The 19,369-nt window shown below is 40.3% G+C and overlaps 2 pseudogenes; both read right to left on the bottom strand.

Annotated features, from left to right (window-relative positions):
* Nucleotides 1-747: 747 nt before the first annotated feature.
* On the bottom strand, nt 748-1,636 carry LOC113888019 (annotated as a pseudogene).
* A 15,574-nt stretch (nt 1,637-17,210) lies between these two features.
* Nucleotides 17,211-17,762, bottom strand: LOC113888020 (annotated as a pseudogene).
* Between the last annotated feature and the right edge of the window lie 1,607 nt (nt 17,763-19,369).

Raw genomic sequence — 19,369 nt, forward strand, 5'->3', positions numbered from 1 at the left:
AAGACTCTTGACAGTCCCTTGGACTGCAAGACGATCAAACCAGTCAATCCTAAAGGCAATCAACACTGAATATTCAATGGAAGGACTGAAGCTGAAGCTCCAATAATTTAGCCACCTGATTCAGAGAGCCAACTCATTAGAAACGACTCTGATGCTGGGAAAGATTGAAGACAGGAGGAGAAGGGGATGACAGAGGATGAGATTGTTAGCATCACCAACTCAATGGACATGAAGTTGAGCAAACTCTGGGAGATGGTGAAGGATAAGGAAGCCTGGCGTGCTGCAGTCTGTGGAGTTAACAAAGCTGGACATGACTTACAGACAGAATAACAACATATATGATGGATGTTTTTTAAGGGCAATATGCATGACTAGCATGGTGAGCTAGGATGTCACTCCTGTGTCTATAGGAAAGTCAGCCTATGGCTTAGTTACCAGTATCATTGTTGTCCAATGATATGACAGACCCTGCCATAGCTGTTTAGGACCCAAGGTGCTACTCAGAAGCAACAAACTTTAACATTTGCATTATCTATTGAGCTAAAAGTTTTCAGGTAAGGTTGAAGACTCCTTTATTTTACTCCCTGTCCAATCTCATTCTTCACTTCTCCCTAAAAGACAACCAGTATTTTGAATGCTGTACTAGTTTATATATATATATATATATGTATATGTATATCATTTTACCATGTACCCACATAGACTAGGGTCTCAGACGGCCCACCCCACCCTGTCCACCTACTTTGTTCATGGGGGTCCTGTGTTTTCCAGGATCTCAGGAACTCCTCCATCCCTCTGCAGAGATCCTGAGCTATATATGGACCAGACCTGGGTAGCCGAGAAAGATTCCTGGATATCTGTTTTAAAGTTTAAAAGATGAGAGAGCTGCACACAAAAATCAAACAGAGAGACCTTTATTTACTGAGGAACCAAATAACTTTATGTGAAGAACTTGTAAAACTGCAAAAAAAAAAAAAAAACTAAGGTGAACTTTTTCTGCAAGGGCAACACTGTGGTCTGCATGGCAGGCAAGGTGACCTTGGGCAGTCACCCGGGACTCAGGGGAAAGTCCAGTCCAGGCTCGTTCCTCCTTGTCACTGGTGTCCAGGGTGAGCTTGTCAAAAGCGTACTCTGCCAGACCGCCTTCTGGCGCCCCCATCTTGCACACGTTGGTGAGATGGTCCGCCAGCTCCTTGATGAACTCGAGCTGCTGGTCCAAGTGGCGCGTCTCCAGGAAGTGGCACAGGTGGGCGTCGCTGCTCTCGGTGGCCAGGTGGTGCAGGTCGAGCAGGCTCTGGCTGACTCTCTTCTCCAGGTGCAGGGCGTCCTGCATGGCTTGGAGGCCGCTCTCCCGCTCTTGGGTCTCGGGCATCCTGGTGTCCAGGAAGGAGACGCGGCCCCCACGCTGGTTCTGCAGGAACATCAGGCTCTCGGCCGTCTCGCTGTGCTCCTGGGAGCGGAGCAGGAAGACGCGGGAGAAGTGCTCCAGGGCCATGTCGTGGTGCTGGTGCAGGGAGCAGACCCTGGCCAGGCACTGGAAGGAGGCGTGGAGCTCCAGGGTGGCGCGGCTGTTGGCCGCGGCCTCGCACTCGGGGCGGTAGTGGTAGCGCCCCTGCCAGGCCGCTGCGGGCAACATGGCGGGCAGTGGCAAGACCATCCGGAAGGCGTCTCGGATGAGGGAGGTGCGGCGAGGGCAGCAGCGGGATGGGCAGCAGCGGGTGCGGAGGTGCTGGCCGCCTCCTCAGAGCCTTCTCACGGTGACCCATGACGGCGGCCAGAGGCGGGCTCTGGGCCCCGGGGCAGGTGGCTGGGTGCGGGCTCTGGGATGGACAGGAAATGGTGACCGTTAGTGCAGGGTGAGCGCCTGGGCTTTAGGTCCCTTAAGGAAGAGGTCACCAGGTGGGCGGGGCCTGTGGGCGGGGCAAGAGCGCTGAGTTCGTTCCATCAAAGCCTGGGTGAGGCAGGAATGCTTTGACCTGAGCACCTGATGCTTGAATTTTTGCATTACTAATAATTTGAAAGAACTTTTTCTCGTTCTCTAATTCAGCATCCTCCAACATTTTTGAAACTTGGGACTGGTTTCCTGGAGGACAATTTTTCTCTTGGAGGGAGAGTATGTTTTCAGGATTATTCTAAGGAGAGCACAACCTAGATCCCTCAGGTGCACAGTTCACAGTAGGGTCTGTTCTCCTATAAGAATCTAATGCCACTGCTGATGTGACAGGAGGTAGCACCCATGTGACAATATGAACAATCGGGAGCGAGTGTCAATACAGGTGAAGGTTTATGTGCCCACAACTCACTTGTTGCTGTGTGGAGCCATTCCCAACAGGGTGTTGGGGAGACCTGCTCTGATTGTTTTCTTCTATAGTATGTTTCCTTATTTGAAGGTTTAATGGTATTCTCTTCAGCTTTATATATCTGGGGGTTTTGCTCCAGAAATCGTTTGTTTTATTCATCATGATCTTCTCTTTTACTTGCATACCTTTCTTCATGTAAACTTAGGAATAAAGGGCTCATTTGATTTGCCTGGCTAATTAGCATGGATCAGCTCTAGAGCTAGGACGCCTATTTCATGTACAGTCTCAATTGTATTGGAGGGCAGAGTGTGTCAGTTATTCAGTGACCTTCTCCTTTGGGGAATGCATGGCATGAAGAACTCAGGTAGGCTAAGGACCCTCACTATCACCCATTGATACCTACCTAAGTGGCTATGGAGTCATCCATGGTATGAAACAGCATCTGGGCTGCTGTCTGTAGTGAGGGGTGAAAGGTAACTGTGGAATTTGATACTGATAGATCCAACACCAGGAGAGTTGGCTTGCTCCTTCCCCTGACTGCTTTTAGCCAGGCAGGCTAACTGAGGAAAACTGTCCAAAAAGCTTTTGGTTTTTGTATTGCCTCCAGGATGCAGGAGAAAGGGTCCCCATATTTCCAAAGGTAAGCTTAGTAGGCCCGGAATGTTAAATGTTTTACACTGTTCTCTCTTCCAAATGCGAGGAAAATGGTTACATTCAGTTCCCAGGAGTGAAGCAAAACTTTAGAAAAATCACAGAAGGGATAAAGGCCGGAGGGGACACTCCAATCATTTCTTTGACTTAGCTCTTATGGCAACTGCACTGCCCTTCTATGTCATATTCCAGACTATATGTCCAGGATCTGTAATGTTAATGTTGATCGATTGATCTATTTATTCGTCTGTCCATGCATCCAACTATCTGTGCATCTATCTGTACGAAGTCTTAGTTGCAGCACGTGGGATCTTAGATTTTTGTTGTGCCATAGAGGATCTCTAGTGACATGCAAAGTCTTACTGGTTGCAGCATGTGGGATCTAGTTCCCTGAGGAAGAGTCAAACCCGGGCTGCCTGTATTTGGAACTTGGAGCCTTAACTAGTGAACCACCAGGGAAGTCCTAGGATCTGTAATGTTAAACCCATACCTTTTGAATTTCTTGTTAGGGTTTGAGTGAATAATTTCTGCTGAGGAAAAAGAATCATAAAAAATGAGTTTGTACTTTGTGGCTAAGTGCTTCTGGGTGTATGATGACATGGATATAAAATATTATATCCTTCTAATTATATAAATGTCACAAGGGAAAGCTGGGGGTGGGGGAAGCATTTGTGGAACATGCTTTCCTTGCTCTTTGCCATTGCTGGGCTGATTGAAAGTTAAACTATTTGAATATTGAAAACTGTAAATCTTCATAGGCTTCCATAGTGGCTTAGTGGTTAAAAAAAAACAAACAAACAACACCTTCCTGCCAATGCAGGAGATACAGGAAATGAGCAGGTTTGATCCCTGGGTTGGAAATATCCCCTGGAGGAGGAAATGGCCACCTGCTCCAGTATTCTTACCTGGGAAATCCCGTGGATAGAGGAGCCTAGCAGGCTCAGTCCATGGGGTCACAAAGAGTTGGACATAACTTAGTGACTAAACAACAACACATCTTGATAAGTGATGGTTTTTGCCTATTGGGATCTCTGGAAAAAGGGAGGCAACATGAAAGAGAAGCAGTCTCCAACTGGAGATACAATTTTAGAGTTTTTAAATACAGTTTTTAATTTTTAAAATTAATTTTATTGAAATATAGTTGATTTACAATGTTTTGTTAGTTCCAGGTGATGAGCAAAATGATTTATTTATATACATACACATATCCACTCTTTTTTAGATTATTTTCTCATGTAGGTTATCACAGAGTTTTGAGTAGAGTTCCCTATACTATACAGTAGAGCCTTGTTGGTTATCTCTCTTATGTAGTATATAGTGTGTGTATGTTAACATCCCAGTCTCCTGACTTATCCCTGTCCCCCACATTTCCCTTTTGGTAACCATAAGTTTGTTTTATATATGTAAGTCTCTTTCTGTTTGGGGAATAAGTTAATTTGTACCTTTTTTAAGAAAAAAATAAGATTCTACATATGAATGATAACATATGACATTTATCTAGGTTCATCTTTGTTGCTGCAAATGGCATTATTTTGTTCTTTTGTTTTCTGACCAAGTAATATATTTCATTGTGGGCTTCCCTGTTGGCTCAGCCTTAAAGAATCAGCCAGCCAATGCAGGAGACATGGATTTGATCCCTGGGTGGAGAAGATCCCTTGAACAAGGAAATGGCAACCCACTCCAGGATTCGTGCCTGGGAAATCCAATGGACAGAGGAGCTTGGCAGGCTACAGTCCATGGGGTCGTAAAGAGTCTTTACATGAGTTAGCAACTAAACAACAATGGCAACAACAATATTTCATTTTATATATGTACCACATCTTCCCTATCCATTCTTCTGTTGATGGATATATTGTTGCTTCCATGTCATGGCTGTTAGGTTACTTCCATGTCCTGCTTCAGTGAACAATGAGGTGCATGTGTCCTTTTGGATTATGGCTTTCTCCAATGCCTGCTCAGGAGTGGGACTGCTGGATCATATGGTAGTTCCTACCTTAAGTTTTTAAGGAACCTTCATACTGTTCTCCATAGTGGCTATACCATTTACATTCCCACCAACAGTGTAGGGGGTTTCTCTTGTCTCTATATCCTCTCTAGCATTTATTGTGTGTATACTTTTTGTTCATGGCCATTCTGGGTGATGGCCATTTTTGTTGATGGCCAGTATGAGGTCAAAATGGTCAAAACTACCTCCTTGTAGTTTTGATTTGCATTTATCTGCTATTTAGTGGTGTTGAGCATCTTTTCGTGCGCTTTGTGATTTTTGGCCATCTATATGTCTTCTTTGAAGAAATGTCAATTTAGATCTTCTGCTCATTGTTTGCTTTTTTGACATATAGCTGCATGAGCTGATTGTATATTTTGGAGATTAGTCTCTTGTTGCTCATTTCATTTGAAAATATTTTACCCTATTCTGTGCGCTGCCTTTTTAAAATTTTTTGATGATTTCCTTTGCCCTGCAGAAGCTTATAAGTTTAATTAGGTCCTCTTTGTTTATTTTGATTTTTATTATTCTAGAAAATGGATCAAAAAATATATTACTGTGAGTTATGTCATAGAGTGTTCTGCCTATGTTTTCCTGGAAGAGTTATATAGTGTCCAGTCTTACATTTAGGTCTTTGATCCATTTCAAGTTTATTTTTGTGTATGATGTTAGAGAATGTTTTAATGTAATTCTTTTATATGTAGCTGTCCAGTTTTCCTTGGAACCGCATATTGAAGATGCTGTCTTTTCTACATTGTATATTCTTGCCTCCTTTGTGGTAAATAAATTGACCATAGCTGTGTGAGTTTAAATGAAGTTTTCAGTTGTTAGTGAGCTCTTATGAAATCAGATGTCTTACCCTTAAAAGTTGAAGATTTTCCCACCTGGCATGTCGATTTTTTAGTGGGTCAGTTTCAACCGTAAGACTGATAAGCAAATGTACTTAGGAAAACTCTGCCATTGTAGTGTAACAACAGCCAGGTGTAACAGCACCCCAGTGACAGGCTGTCATCAAATGAGCATGGCTGTGTTCCAATACAATTGTATTTAGGGCTGTTGAAATTTGAATTTTAGAAAATTTTTTTTCTAAAAAAAAATTACTGCTCTTTTAGCATTTTCCAATCATTTGGAAATACAAAATTCATTTTCAGCTTGTGGGCTGTACATAAATAGACGGCGGGTCAGATTCAGGTTGTAAGCCATTGTTTGCTAACCTCTGTTTCAGAAAACATGTATACTTTTAAAACTGTAGAAATGAATTACTACAACCAAATAAAAATTTACAATTGAAACTGATGAATGTAGTAAAGAATCACAGATGGGACATCATCATGCAGCTTAATATACTCCACACGGTTCCAAATCCTTATCTGACTCTCAGTTTATATACAGCTGTGTCAATACCAGTTGCCGCTGGAGAATTTGTTCTCAAATTGAAAAATTATTCCACAAGATTTAAGGCCTACCAAGTCACAAAAAATAGAGTCTAACTCAGTGGGCTTTTCTGTAGAATGAGACACAGTTCTAGATAAATATTGAGATTGCTGTAATAAATTTGTTTGCAGGAAGAAAGTAAGACATATGTAATTGTGTTAAATCATTTCATGATAATTGCTTGACATTTGTAATTTATCGAGTTTATAGTTTTGAATTGTATATGATTTGATGTTCAATAGTTTCATTTGTGAATTTTACAGAGAATGACTTTGCCTTTTTTTTTGTATTTATTATGACTTGAGAAATAAGTACTACAGTGATAACCAAATAACTCAAAATGGATCAACAGGCCTAGTGGTAAAGTACAAAATTGGAGGTATTCTTACCTCTCCAGACTGGAAAAGGTGCTAAAATTAGGAGATTCACTGTTATGAAAGCATGTGGAGAGAAAGCCAAGGCGTCCCTGTGCAACAGAGAGATGAAACAAAGGAATGTCACAAGGGTTCCAAATCCTATATGCAGGAAATAGGCTACAACTACTCAGATACAAACATATGCTACCCTTTAAGAAAAATGAAGAATAGCTTTTTTTTTTTTTTTTTCTAATTTTATTTTATTTTTAAACTTTACATAATTGTATTAGTTTTGCCAAATATCAAAATGAATCCGCCACAGGTATACATGTGTTCCCCATCCTGAACCCTCCTCCCTCCTCCCTCCCCATACCATCCCTCTGGGTCGTCCCAGTGCACTAGCCCCAAGCATCCAGTATCGTGCATCAAACCTGGACTGGCAACTCGTTTCTTACATGATATTTTACATGTTTCAATGCCATTCTCCCAGATCTTCCCACCCTCTCCCTCTCCCACAGAGTCCATAAGACTGTTCTATACATCAGTGTCTCTTTTGCTGTCTCGTACACAGGGTTATTGTTACCATCTTTCTAAATTCCATATATATGCGTTAGTATACTGTATTTATGTTTTTCCTTCTGGCTTACTTCACTCTGTATAATAGGCTCCAGTTTCATCCACCTCATTAGAACTGATTCAAATGTATTCTTTTTAATGGCTGAGTAATACTCCATTGTGTATATGTACCACAGCTTTCTTATCCATTCATCTGCTGATGGACATCTAGGTTGCTTACATGTCCTGGCTATTATAAACAGTGCTGTGATGAACATTGGGGTACACGTGTGTGTCCCTTTCCCTTCTGGTTTCCTCGGTGTGTATGCCCAGCAGTGGGATTGCTGGATCATAAATATACAGCAACTCCTACAGCTCAACTCCAGAAAAATAAACGACCCAATCAAAAAATGGGCCAAAGAACTAAATAGACATTTCTCCAAAGAAGACATACAGATGGCTAACAAACACATGAAAAGATGCTCAACATCACTCATTATCAGAGAAATGCAAATCAAAACCACTATGAGGTACCATTTCACACCAGTCAGAATGGCTGCGATCCAAAAGTCTACAAATAATAAATGCTGGAGAGGGTGTGGAGAAAAGGGAACCCTCTTACACTGTTGGTGGGAATGCAAACTAGTACAGCCACTATGGAGAACAGTGTGGAGATTCCTTAAAACTGGAAGAATAGCTTTAAGAGAAGAATCTTGGGCTTGGAGCATGGAGCCTTCAGCACAGAAGGGGAAATCTTGACCCACAAAAAATTCCTCCTAGGCCTGGCAGCCTAATGAAATATCCATACTGGGCTTTGAAATCGCCTGGAATCAGTGACCTCTTTGTTCTTCTGTTTGTTTGTTTGTTTGTTTGTTTTTTGTTTTTTTTTTTTTCCATTTTGGAATAGGAACATCTAAAGCTCTTAGACTTGATTTGTTCCAGCACTGTTTTTTGAAAAGACGTAACCTGTTTTCTGGGCTTCCCTGGTGGCTTAATGGTAAAGAATCTACCTGCCAATATAGGAGACACAGGTTTGATCCCTGGTCTGGGAAGATCCCCTGGAGAAGGAAACTGCAACCCACTCCAGCATTCTTGCTGGGGAAATCCCATGGAACAGAGGAGCCTGGTAGGCTACAGTCCATGGGGTCGCAAAAGAGTCAAGAACAGCTAAACGACAACAACTTGTTTTCTAGTTTTACAGGTACAGAGATGGACAAGTATGTTGTTCTAAGATGGATCATACGCAGAGTCTCACTCTGATTTACATAATGCTGATAATTAGATTTTGAATTTCTAAACTCATATTTATATGAATTTTTGGACTTGGTTTACACTGTAAAGGATTAAGATTCAATGGGATGTTGGGATGGATGAACATATTTTGCATGTGGGGTAAATGTGAATTTTGGGGGCCAGAGGGAAGAAAGACTATGGTAAGCTGAAAAATACACTACCAAAAAATATTTACATATGAATCTCTTAAACCCATGAATGTAATCTTATATGGCAAAACTAAGACTGTCTTTAGATGTGGTTACTTTTAATATCTTGAGATGGGAATATTATGCTGGATTATCTAGGTGGGCTCTAAATGCAGTCAGACACAACCACTTAAGAGGGACATAGAGGTTTCACACTCAGAGAGGAAAATGTAATGGGCAGATAGAAAAAAGATTTGAAGATGATGGCCTTAAAGACTGGAGGGATGCAGACAGAAGCCAAGGAAAGCTAGCAGCAAACAGAAAGTGGAAGGAGAAAGGAAGATTCTCCCCTGGATCCTCCGGAGGATATGTATCATATCTGACACTTTGATTTGGGCCGAATGAACATATTTTGGTGCTTCTGGCCTCCGGACCTCTAAGAGAATAAGTATGTGGTTTTTGTTTTATGGTGGGAGTGGGGCGGGCGGTCATCAATTCAAGGCAATTTGTTACCACAGCCCTGGGAGATTATTTAAAGTAGAAGCAATCTAAATGCCCGTCAAATGACGAATGGATATAAAAAATATGATATAACCATCTAACAAAATATTATTAATAAAAAGAATAAAGTAATAATGTGTTCTGCAAAATGAATGGACCTTGAAAATATGCTAAGTGAAAGAAGCCAAAAAGGAACAGATTGTACAGTTCCATTCCTATGCAATGTACAGAACAGACAAATCTGTAATACACAGAAAGCAAATTAGTAATTGACTAAGATCAGGCAGGTAGGAATATTGGGAAATGCTAGCTAAGTGGAGTGGAGTTTATTTGGGGGACAGTGAAGATATTCTAAAATTTCTGATGGATGTATAACTATGGATATACTAAAAGTTCTTGGATATAAATTCAGAGGGTGAATTATATGGTATATGAATCATACCACAGTAAATTCATTGTTTCCAAAGAAGGCTCTACAGTGTGCTGAGAAAAAGGCATGAAATTACATTGAGAAAGACAAGTCCCACGATCTTCAATGTCAAGCTAGAGACCTAGGAGTGCTGACGGTATAGTTCCAGTTCAAGTCCAAAGGCCTCAGTTCCAATGTAAGGGTCAGCAATCTCAATACCCAGTAGAAGCTAATGGTTCAGTTCAAGTCCAAAAGAAAGAAAAATCCCCCCTCATTTAAAGAAGGGTCAGCTGTTTTGTTCTAGTCAGACTTTCAATTGATTGGATGAGGCTCACCACCATTAGGGAAGTCAGTCTGTTTTCTTTATTTATTCTACTGATTCAAAGGTTAATCTTATCCAGAAACACCCTCAGGAACACACTCATAATAATATTTGCCCAAATATCTGGGCATCCCTTGGTCCAGTCAAGTTGACAAATAAAATTAAACATTATGTAAGTCCTTTATCACAGATACATATTGTAATGTTTTTCCCATTTGCAGTGTCTTTTAGTTTTTAATTTTAATTATCTATTTGATCACCTTTTTTCTTTTCACTTGTGTGTATTTAAGATCAGCATGTTCATTCCTGCAAAAATAAGGCAGTAGCCTTTTCCCAATAGCCTTGGGAAATGCTAGCTAAGTGGAATAAGGTTGATGTGGGGGACAGAGAAAATATTCCAAAATTCATTATAATACATTTTTTGGGGGGATTTTGAGAGAAATTATGTTAAATCTGTGAACTCTTTGGGGGACTTTAACATATTTACAATATTAAATATTCCCATAAATGAACAACAGATGTCTTCTCACTCGTGTTGATCTAGTTTAAATTATTTTAGCAATGTTTGTGGTTTTCACCGTAAAAGACTTGCATCTTCTTGGTTAAACTTATTCTTAAGTATTTTCTTCTTCCTGATGCTCTTAGTGGAGTTGTTTTCTTAATTTCATTTTCAGATTATTCATTGATCAGGTATACAATAGAATTTATTTTTGTGTGTTGAAGCTGTGCTCTGCAATTTTCCTGAACTTATTACTCCTAATTTGTTTTTTGCCTTTGGGATTCTCTTTATATAAGGTTGTGTCATCTGTGAATAATTTTACTCCTTCCATTTCAATTAGAATGTCTTTTTCTCCTTGCCTACATGCTAAGGCTAGAATGTCTGGTTCAATGGAAACAGCAAAAGCAGGCATCCTTTTCTTTTTCCTGACCTTAAAGGGGAAGCTTTTGTTCTTTCACCTTTGAGTATGGTGTTAGCTTTGAGTTTTTCAGAACTGCCCTTGATCATATTGAGGAAGTTCCCTTTTCTTTATAGCTTGTGGAATGTTTTAATGCTGAAATGGTATTTGATTTTGCAAAAGATTTTTGTGTGTCTGTTGAAATGATTGTGTGCTTTTTCTCATAATCATTCTGTTAATAAGAGTAGTTGATTTTTGTGTATAGAACCAACCTGGCATTCCTAGGGAAAATTCTACTTGGCCACGATATATAATACTTTTAATATGCCGCTGCATTCAGTTTGCTAATACTCTTTGAGTGTTTTATATCTGTACTCATAGGGGATATTGTTCTATACTTTTCTTTTGATGTCAGTATCTGACTTTGGTATCAGTTAATACTGATCTTATTGAATAAGTTAAGAAGTGTTCCTTTTATTTTTTGGAAGAATTTAGGAAGAATTAGTATTCTTTATTTTTTTTTACTTTTTTAAAATTTTGATTTATTTGTTTTAATTGGAGGCTAATTACTTTACAATATTGCAGTGGTTTTAGCCATACATTGACATGAATCAGCCATGGGTGTACATGTCTTCCCCATCCTAAACCCCCCTCCCATGTCCCTCCCCATCCCATCCCTCTGGGTCATCCTAGTGCACCAGCCCTGAGCACCCGCTCGCCTGCATCGAACCTGGACTGGCGATCTGTTCCACATATGATAATATACATGTTTCAATGCTATTCTCTCAGATCATCTCACCGTCACCTTCTCCCACAGAGTCCAAAACACTGTTCTATACATCTGTGTCTCTTTTGTTTCTTTTGCATTTATCTCTGCCCTAATTTTCATGATTTCTTTCCTTCTACTAACCCTGGGGTTCTTCATTTCTTCCTTTCCTAGTTGCTTTTGGTGTACAGTTAGGTTATTTATTTGACTTTTTTCTTGTTTCTTGAGGTAAGCCTGTATTGCTATGAACCTTCCCCTTAGCACTGCTTTTACAGTTTCCCATAGATTTTGGGTTGTTGTATTTTCATTCATTTCTATGCATACTTTTATTTCTTTTTTGATTTCTTCTGTGATTTGTTGGTTATTCAGAAGCATGTTGTTTAGCCTCCAGTGTTGGAATTTTTAATAGTTTTTTTTTCCTGTAATTGACAGCTAATCTTACTGGATTGTGGTCAGAAAAGATGATTGGAATGATTTCAATTTTTTTGAATTTACCAAGGCTAGATTTTATGGCTCAGGATCTGATCTATCCTGGAGAAGGTTCCATGTGCACTTGAGAAAAAGGTGAAATTCATTGTTTTGTAGTGAAATGTCCTATAGATATCAGTTATGTCTAACTGGTCCGTTGTGTCATTTAAAGTTTGTGTTTCCTTGTTAATTTTCTGTTTAGTTGATCTATCCATAGGTGTGACTGGGGTATTAAAGTCTCCCACTATTATTGTGTTATTGTTAATTTCCCCTTTCATACTTGTTAGCATTTGTCTTACATGTTGCAGTGCTCCTAGGTTGGGCAAGTATTTGTTTATACTTGTTACATATTCTTCTTGGATTGATCCCTTGATCGTTATGTAGTGTCCTTCTTTGTCTCTTTTCACAGCCTTTATTTTGAAGTCTATTTCATCTGATATGAGTATTGCTACTCCTGCTTTTTTTTGGTCTCCATTTGTGTGAAATATCTTTTTCCAGCCCTTCACTTTCTTCTTTAAGTGTTAGATAGGATTCATCCTGGACTTTTCTTTGTTGAGAAGGTATTTATTACTGATTCAATCTCTTTACTTGTTATTGGTCTTTGCAGATTATTTCTTAAGTTTTGGTAGTTTTTGTGTCTAGCAATTTGTGTTTCAACTAGGTTATCACATTTCTTGACACAATTTTTCTTTGCATTTTTATATACTTTATTTTTTGTAAAATCAGTAGTAATGTCCCCATATTCATTCCACGTTTTAGTTCCTTGTTTTACTTCTTTAGTATAACCTAAAGCTTGTTACTGGAGAAGGCGATGGCACCCCACTCCAGTACTCTTGCCTGGAAAATCCCATGGATGGAGGAGCCTGGTGGGCTGCAGTCCACGGGGTCACTAAGAGTCGGACACGACTGAGCGACTTCACTTTCACTTTTCACTTTCATGCATTGGAGAAGGAAATGGCAACCCACTCCAGTGTTCTTGCCTGGAGAATCCCAGGGACAGGGGAGCCTGGTGGGCTGCTGTCTATGGGGTCGCACAGAGTCGGACACGACTGAAGTGACTTAGCATAGCATAGCATAGCAAAGCTTGTTACTGTTGTTGATATTTTTAAGGAAAGAACTATCAGTTTCATTGATTTGCTACTTTGTTTTCCCATTCTCTACTTCATATATCTCCATTCTAATCGTTTTTATTTCCTTCTTTGTGCTACTTCATCTAGTTTCTTAAGATGTAAAGTAATATTTGAAATCTTTCTTTATAAGTTTAGGCTCTTATAGTAATAAATATTCCTCTAAGCAAGGCTTTACATGCATCCCTTTCAATTAAGTAATTAGTAACAAGGGAAGACTTACTTCTGCTGTTTATTTTCTGTGTATCTTATTTTTGTTCTTCATTCCCTCTATTGGTAACTTCTTTCAAGTTTGATTTTTTTGTAGTGAACCATTCTGATTCCCTCTCATTCATTTTCTGTGTATATTTTTATTTACTTTTTAAATGATTACCGTGCAGATTGCATGTAATATCTTCAGTGTAGAGCAATGTGTTTTGAATTAGTAGTAAATTAGTTTCAAGTGTACAAAGTATGCCACTACACAGCTCCATACTTCCCCCTTTATGTTGTCAGAAATTACATATTAAATATATATATGTAATGTTCACATTAGTATACATTAATGACAAATATTCATGACTTTTTAAATATCCTAGATGACAAAAGAGGAGTTCTCAGTGAAATATACAATAATAGTGGCTTTTATATTTATTTATGTAGTTACTTTTAACAATATTCTTTATTTCTTCATATGAGTTCTTGTTACTATCTATAAATAAACAAATAAAGATATACTCAGCTCCATTAGTAATTAGAGAAATTTTTAAAAAATCACAATAAAGTACTACTTAGGACCTAGTAGAATGGCTATGATTTAAAGTAAATAGGCAGGTTTGTGTATTGCCAAAACATTACAGAAATTGGACCTTCACACATTGCTAATGGAAATGAGAAATTATGCGGACACTTTGGAAAACAGAATTGCAGTTTCTTTTTTTTTTTAATTTATTTTTTAATTGAAGGATAATCGCTTTACAGAATTTTGTTGTTTTCTGTCAAACCTCAACATGAATCAGCCATACGGATACCTGTGTCCCCTCCTTCTTGAACCTCCCTCCCATCTCCCTCCCCATTCCACCCCTCTTGATTGATACAGAGCCCCTGTTTGCATTCCCTGAGATATACAGCAAATTGCCATTGGTTATCTGTTTTACATAGGGTACTGTAAGTTTCCGTGTTACTCTCTCCATACATCTCACCCTCTCCTCCTTTCTCCCTGTGTCCATCAGTCTATTCTTTATGTCAGTTTCTCCATTGTTGCCCTGCATAAATTGTTCGGTACCATCTTTCTAGATTCCATATATATGTGTTAGTATATTTATCTTTCTCTTTCTGACTTCACTCTGTATAGGCTCTAGGTTCATCCACCTCATTAGAACTGACTCAAATGTGTTCCTTTTTATGGCTGAGTAATATTACATGGTGTATATGTACCACAACTTCTTTATACAGTCATCTGTCAATGGACATCTAGGTGGCTTCCATGTTCTAGCTATTGTAAATAGTGCTGCAGTGAACAATGGGATACATGTGTCTTTTTCAATTTTGGTTTCCTCAGGGTCGGAATTCCCTAGTGGCTCAGATGGTAAAGAGTATGCCTGCCATATGGGAGACCCGAGTTCGATCCCTGGGTCGAGAAGATCCCCTGCAGAAGGATATGGCAACCCCTCCAATATTCTTGCCTGGGAAATCCCATCGACTGTAGCCTGCCAAGCTCCTCCGTCCATGGGGTCACAAAGAGTCGGACACAACTGAGCGACTTCACTTCACTTTCTTTCCTCAGGGTATATGCCTAAGCGTGGGATTGCTGGGTCTTATGGTAGTTTTATTCCTAGTTTTTAAAGAAATCTTGATACCATTTTCCATAGTGGCTGTATCAATTTGCATCCCCACCAGTAGTGCAAGAGGGTTCCCTTTTCTCCACACCCTCTCCAGCATTTATTGTTTGAAGACTTTTTGATGATGGCCATTCTGACCTGTGTGAGGTGATACATGATTGTAGTTTTGATTTGCATTTCTCTGATAATGAGCAATGTTGACCATCTTTTCACGTGTTTGTTACCCATCTGTATGTCTTCTTTGGAGAAATGTCTGGTTAGGTCTTTTTCCCATTTTTTGGTTGCATTGTTTGTTTTTCTGGTATTGAGTTGTATGAGCTGCTTGTATATTTTGGAAATTAATCCTTTGTCAGTTGTTTCATTGGCTATTATTTTCTCCCATTCTGAGAAAATCGGTTGTCTTTTCACCTTGTTTATAGTTTCCTTTGCTGTGTAAAAGCTTTTAATTTTAACTAGGTCCCACTTGTTTATGTTTATTTAGATTGGCAGTTTCTCATGAAGTTAAATATATGTTTACCATATGCCATTGCAATATCAGTCCTAAAGTATCTTGCCAGGAGAAGTTAAAACATTCTTTTTAAATTTGTATATGAATGTTCACAGTAGCAATATTCCCTAAAGACTATAAGTAAAACAACTCAAATGTCTTCCAACTGGTGTATGAACAGAAGTAGTATATCTATGGAGTAGAATAGTATTCAGCAATAAAAAGGAATGAAGTAGCAACATATAACACAGGTAAACCGCAAAAACACTATGCCTAATGAAAGAAATCCAACAGAAAAGTATGCGTATTGTATGTTTCCATTTATAGTAAATTTCTTGAAAAGGCAGATGTCTAGAAACCAAAACTAAACCAGTATTTACCAGGGTCTATCTGGGGATAGTATTTCAGAGAGACTGTAAATGGGCATGAGGTATTTGGGGTGTAATGAAAATATTCTAAAATTAGTTGTGATGATGGTTGTACAGCTCTGTAAATATATTAAAGTCGTTGAATTGGGTGATTTCAGCATCACTATCAAAGTAAGAAACCCCAAGGACATGTCTCTCCATAGAAACACCCATTGGATAGAGATGATTGGGAGCCTGGGAACAGTGACATAATGAATAATTCATAATAAATGTTTTTATATACTTCAATTTCTGAATCTTATGGATGTTTTCCTACTTCTAAAACTTAACACAAAGAAATTCACTCTTCCAGGGAAGGAAAAAAAGTACAGATAACTCTATCAGGAAGCCTAATTTTGACTTAAAAGTAAAGTGTGCCAGGTGAGGATTAAGAGACCTATGTGTTAGTGAGCACCAAGTATGAAATAAGTCATTCAGGGCTGGAAACAACAGAGAACATGGACGCAGGGTCTAAACACCTGAAAGAAACATACAAACACCACGTATAAACCTATCGATTAAAAAAAACCAAAACAGGGATAATGCCATTCATCCTACAGGAATATTGCCTAAATGAAATCACGTATGTAGTATTGATTACATATCTCAAGGAAATGTGATGGCAACACAGCAGACAATAGGCAGTTCATCCCTTCTGAAGCCAGATAATTCTAGCCTCCATTCACCAGGGCTGCTCTTCACTTTGAACTTGTCAAAGAGGGATTTGGCCAAGCTGACTTCTGGACCCCCCCATCGTGCTACCCAGAATTAAGCAGTAACATTTCACACAAAGTGAAAACCCCCTTCATTTCAACCCTTGCCCAACCCCATCCCCTTCACTTTTTCCCCAGATCAACCCCAATCATGATTTTCAGGCCATGTTTTGATACTTTAACTCTGCTCAGGCATCCACACTCACCAGGGCCCCAGACCACGCCCCACCCAACATTGTTTTACTAGGGGAGGATTGATTTTGTGTTTTCCATGGTCCCATGGAACACCTTCCCTCTCCATCAGTGGAGATCCTAAGCTGCATGTGGACAGGGCCTGGGTAGCTGGAGAGACTCTTGTACACCTGTTTTAAAGTTTAAAAGTGAGAGATTTGCACATACAAATTAGAGACGTTTATTTATGCATCAACTATTAACTTTATTTGAAGAACCAATAACTTTATGTGAAGAACTGCCAAAACTGCAAGAAAAAAACTTCAGTGAAGTTTTTCTGCAAGGGCAATACTGCAGACTTCATGGCAGGCAGGGTGACCTTGGGCAGTCACCCGGGACTCCGGGGAAAGTCCAGTCTAGGATCAGTCCTCCTTGTCGCCGTCGCCCAAGGTGAGCTTGTCAGAGAAGTACCCTGCCAGGCTGCCTTCCGGGGACCCCACGTTGCTCAGCTTGCTGACATGGTCTCCCAGCTCCTTGATGAACTTGACCTGCTGGTCCAGGTAGCCGGTCTCTAGGAAGTCGCACAGATGGGCGTCGCTGCTGTCGGTGGCCAGCTTGTGCAGGTCGAGCAGGCTCTGGTTGACGCACTTCTCCAGGTGCAGGGTGTCTTGCATGGCCTGGAGTGCACTCTCCCACTGCTGGGTCTCGGGCTTTCTGATGTCGAGGAAGGAGACGCGGCCCCCACGCCGGTTCTGCAGGAACATCAGGCTCTCGGCTGTTTTGCTGTGCTCGTGAGAGCGGAGCAGGAAGAAGCGGTGGAAGTGCTTCAAGGCCACATCATCACGGTCGAGGTAGAAGGCCAGGGCCAGGCACTGGAAGGAGGCGTGGAATTCCAGGGCGGCGTGGCTGTTGAGCGCGGCCTCACACTCAAGGCGGTAGTTCTGACGAACCTGTGAGGGCGGTGTGGGCATCATGGTGGGCGGCTCCAAGGCCCAGGGAATGGCGGCTCGGTCAGCGGGGGCACGGGCCTGGCATCGGCGGGGGCGCAAGCGCCAGCGGCCTCCTCGGAGCCTTCCCATGGTGGACGATGTGATGGCCCGAGGCGGGCTCCGGGCCAGACGACAGGTGGCTGGGTGCGGGCTCTGGGATGGATGGGTAATGGCATCTGTTGGGCCGGGTCAGTGCCTGGGCTTGAGATTGGTTAAGGAAGAGGTCACGTGGGTGGGCGGGATCCGTGGGCAGGCGGGGTCTATGGTCTTGACCCTCCTTCTTTCTGCCTGGTGACGTAATGGCTGTTGAGAAGGGACTATAAGACAATTTCAGCAATCAGCTCCTGGGAAATAACCCAGAAAAGCTCCACTCCTTGTCTCTCTCCAGGTCCTTCTCACCTCTCTACTTTCTGATTCAAGTGAAATAGTCAGACTACAGTGTGTAGAAACTAGTCTCCTGAGGGGCTGATGAGAGGCTGGATAACGTGTCATTTATGTGTGGAAGAAGCCCCTTCGGGGTGGGCTTTGACCAATGAGAAATGGGGGTTGGAGAGAGCCTGTAAGATAAATACCAATGCCACCCTCTTCCACACTGCCAAGTGACCTGAGGAGTGCTTTCAGATTCTAAACCTCTAGACAAGCCTGTTCAGTGAATGATCTGCTGAGTCTTTGTGGCTCATTAGGAAGCAGTGGCCAGCGTGATAAACACATAGGATTACATTTCTTCACATCTTTCCGTGCCTGATGTTTCCTTTTTCTCATCCTTATTGCTGTGAGTTCACACATTCTAACAAAATCAGCATCTTAACAGCATTTAAGCTGAGTCTCAGTCTCTGTTTTCTAAAAATCAAGGCTCAAACTCCTGTGTTCGTCATTCTGGGAATCTGTTATATGCCTTGTTAAATATTATTTCATTTTCTCATATATTTTATACCTATTAGTTCTTTGAGAATTTCCTCGCTGTTCCTTTACTAGCTGCTTGTCATTTCTGTCCTCCCTTGGTCCTATAGTATTGCGGCAGGATTGTTTTGATTACTTAACCATCTCTCTAATTTGCTATTCATCAGTGCCTATTCTATTATTTTATTTATTGGACTTTTTATTCCAACAATTAGTGTTTTCATTTTCATGATCTCTAGTTTATTTCTATTGATGAAATATAAATATGTGTTTGTGTGTGTGTATATATATGTGTATATATATATATATATATATATATTACTGCCTGAGTATATTAAGAGTACTTATTCTGAAGTTCTGTTCTTACTCTACTAATGCTTTATCTTTGGGTGTTAGTAAGGTTTTTGTATGTATTTTTATTTTGAAATATTCTCAAAGTTTCAGAAAAATTGCAAGGACAGTGCAAAGAACTTGTAGTTTCTGAACTATTGGAGAATAAGTCGTTGACCTGATGTTTCATCAGCTGAAATACATTAGTGTCTAATTTGTGAAAACATGGAAATTCTCCTGTAGCTACAACAGGCAAAATTGAGGAATGAACAGTGATGCATTACTACCATCGAATAGTCAGATGCCATTCAAGTTTTTCCCAGTTATCCCCCAAATGCTTATGCAGTAAAAGGACCCAATTA

The sequence above is a fragment of the Bos indicus x Bos taurus genome, chromosome X, assembly GCF_003369695.1.
Source record: "Bos indicus x Bos taurus breed Angus x Brahman F1 hybrid chromosome X, Bos_hybrid_MaternalHap_v2.0, whole genome shotgun sequence".
NCBI lineage: Eukaryota > Metazoa > Chordata > Mammalia > Artiodactyla > Bovidae > Bos > Bos indicus x Bos taurus.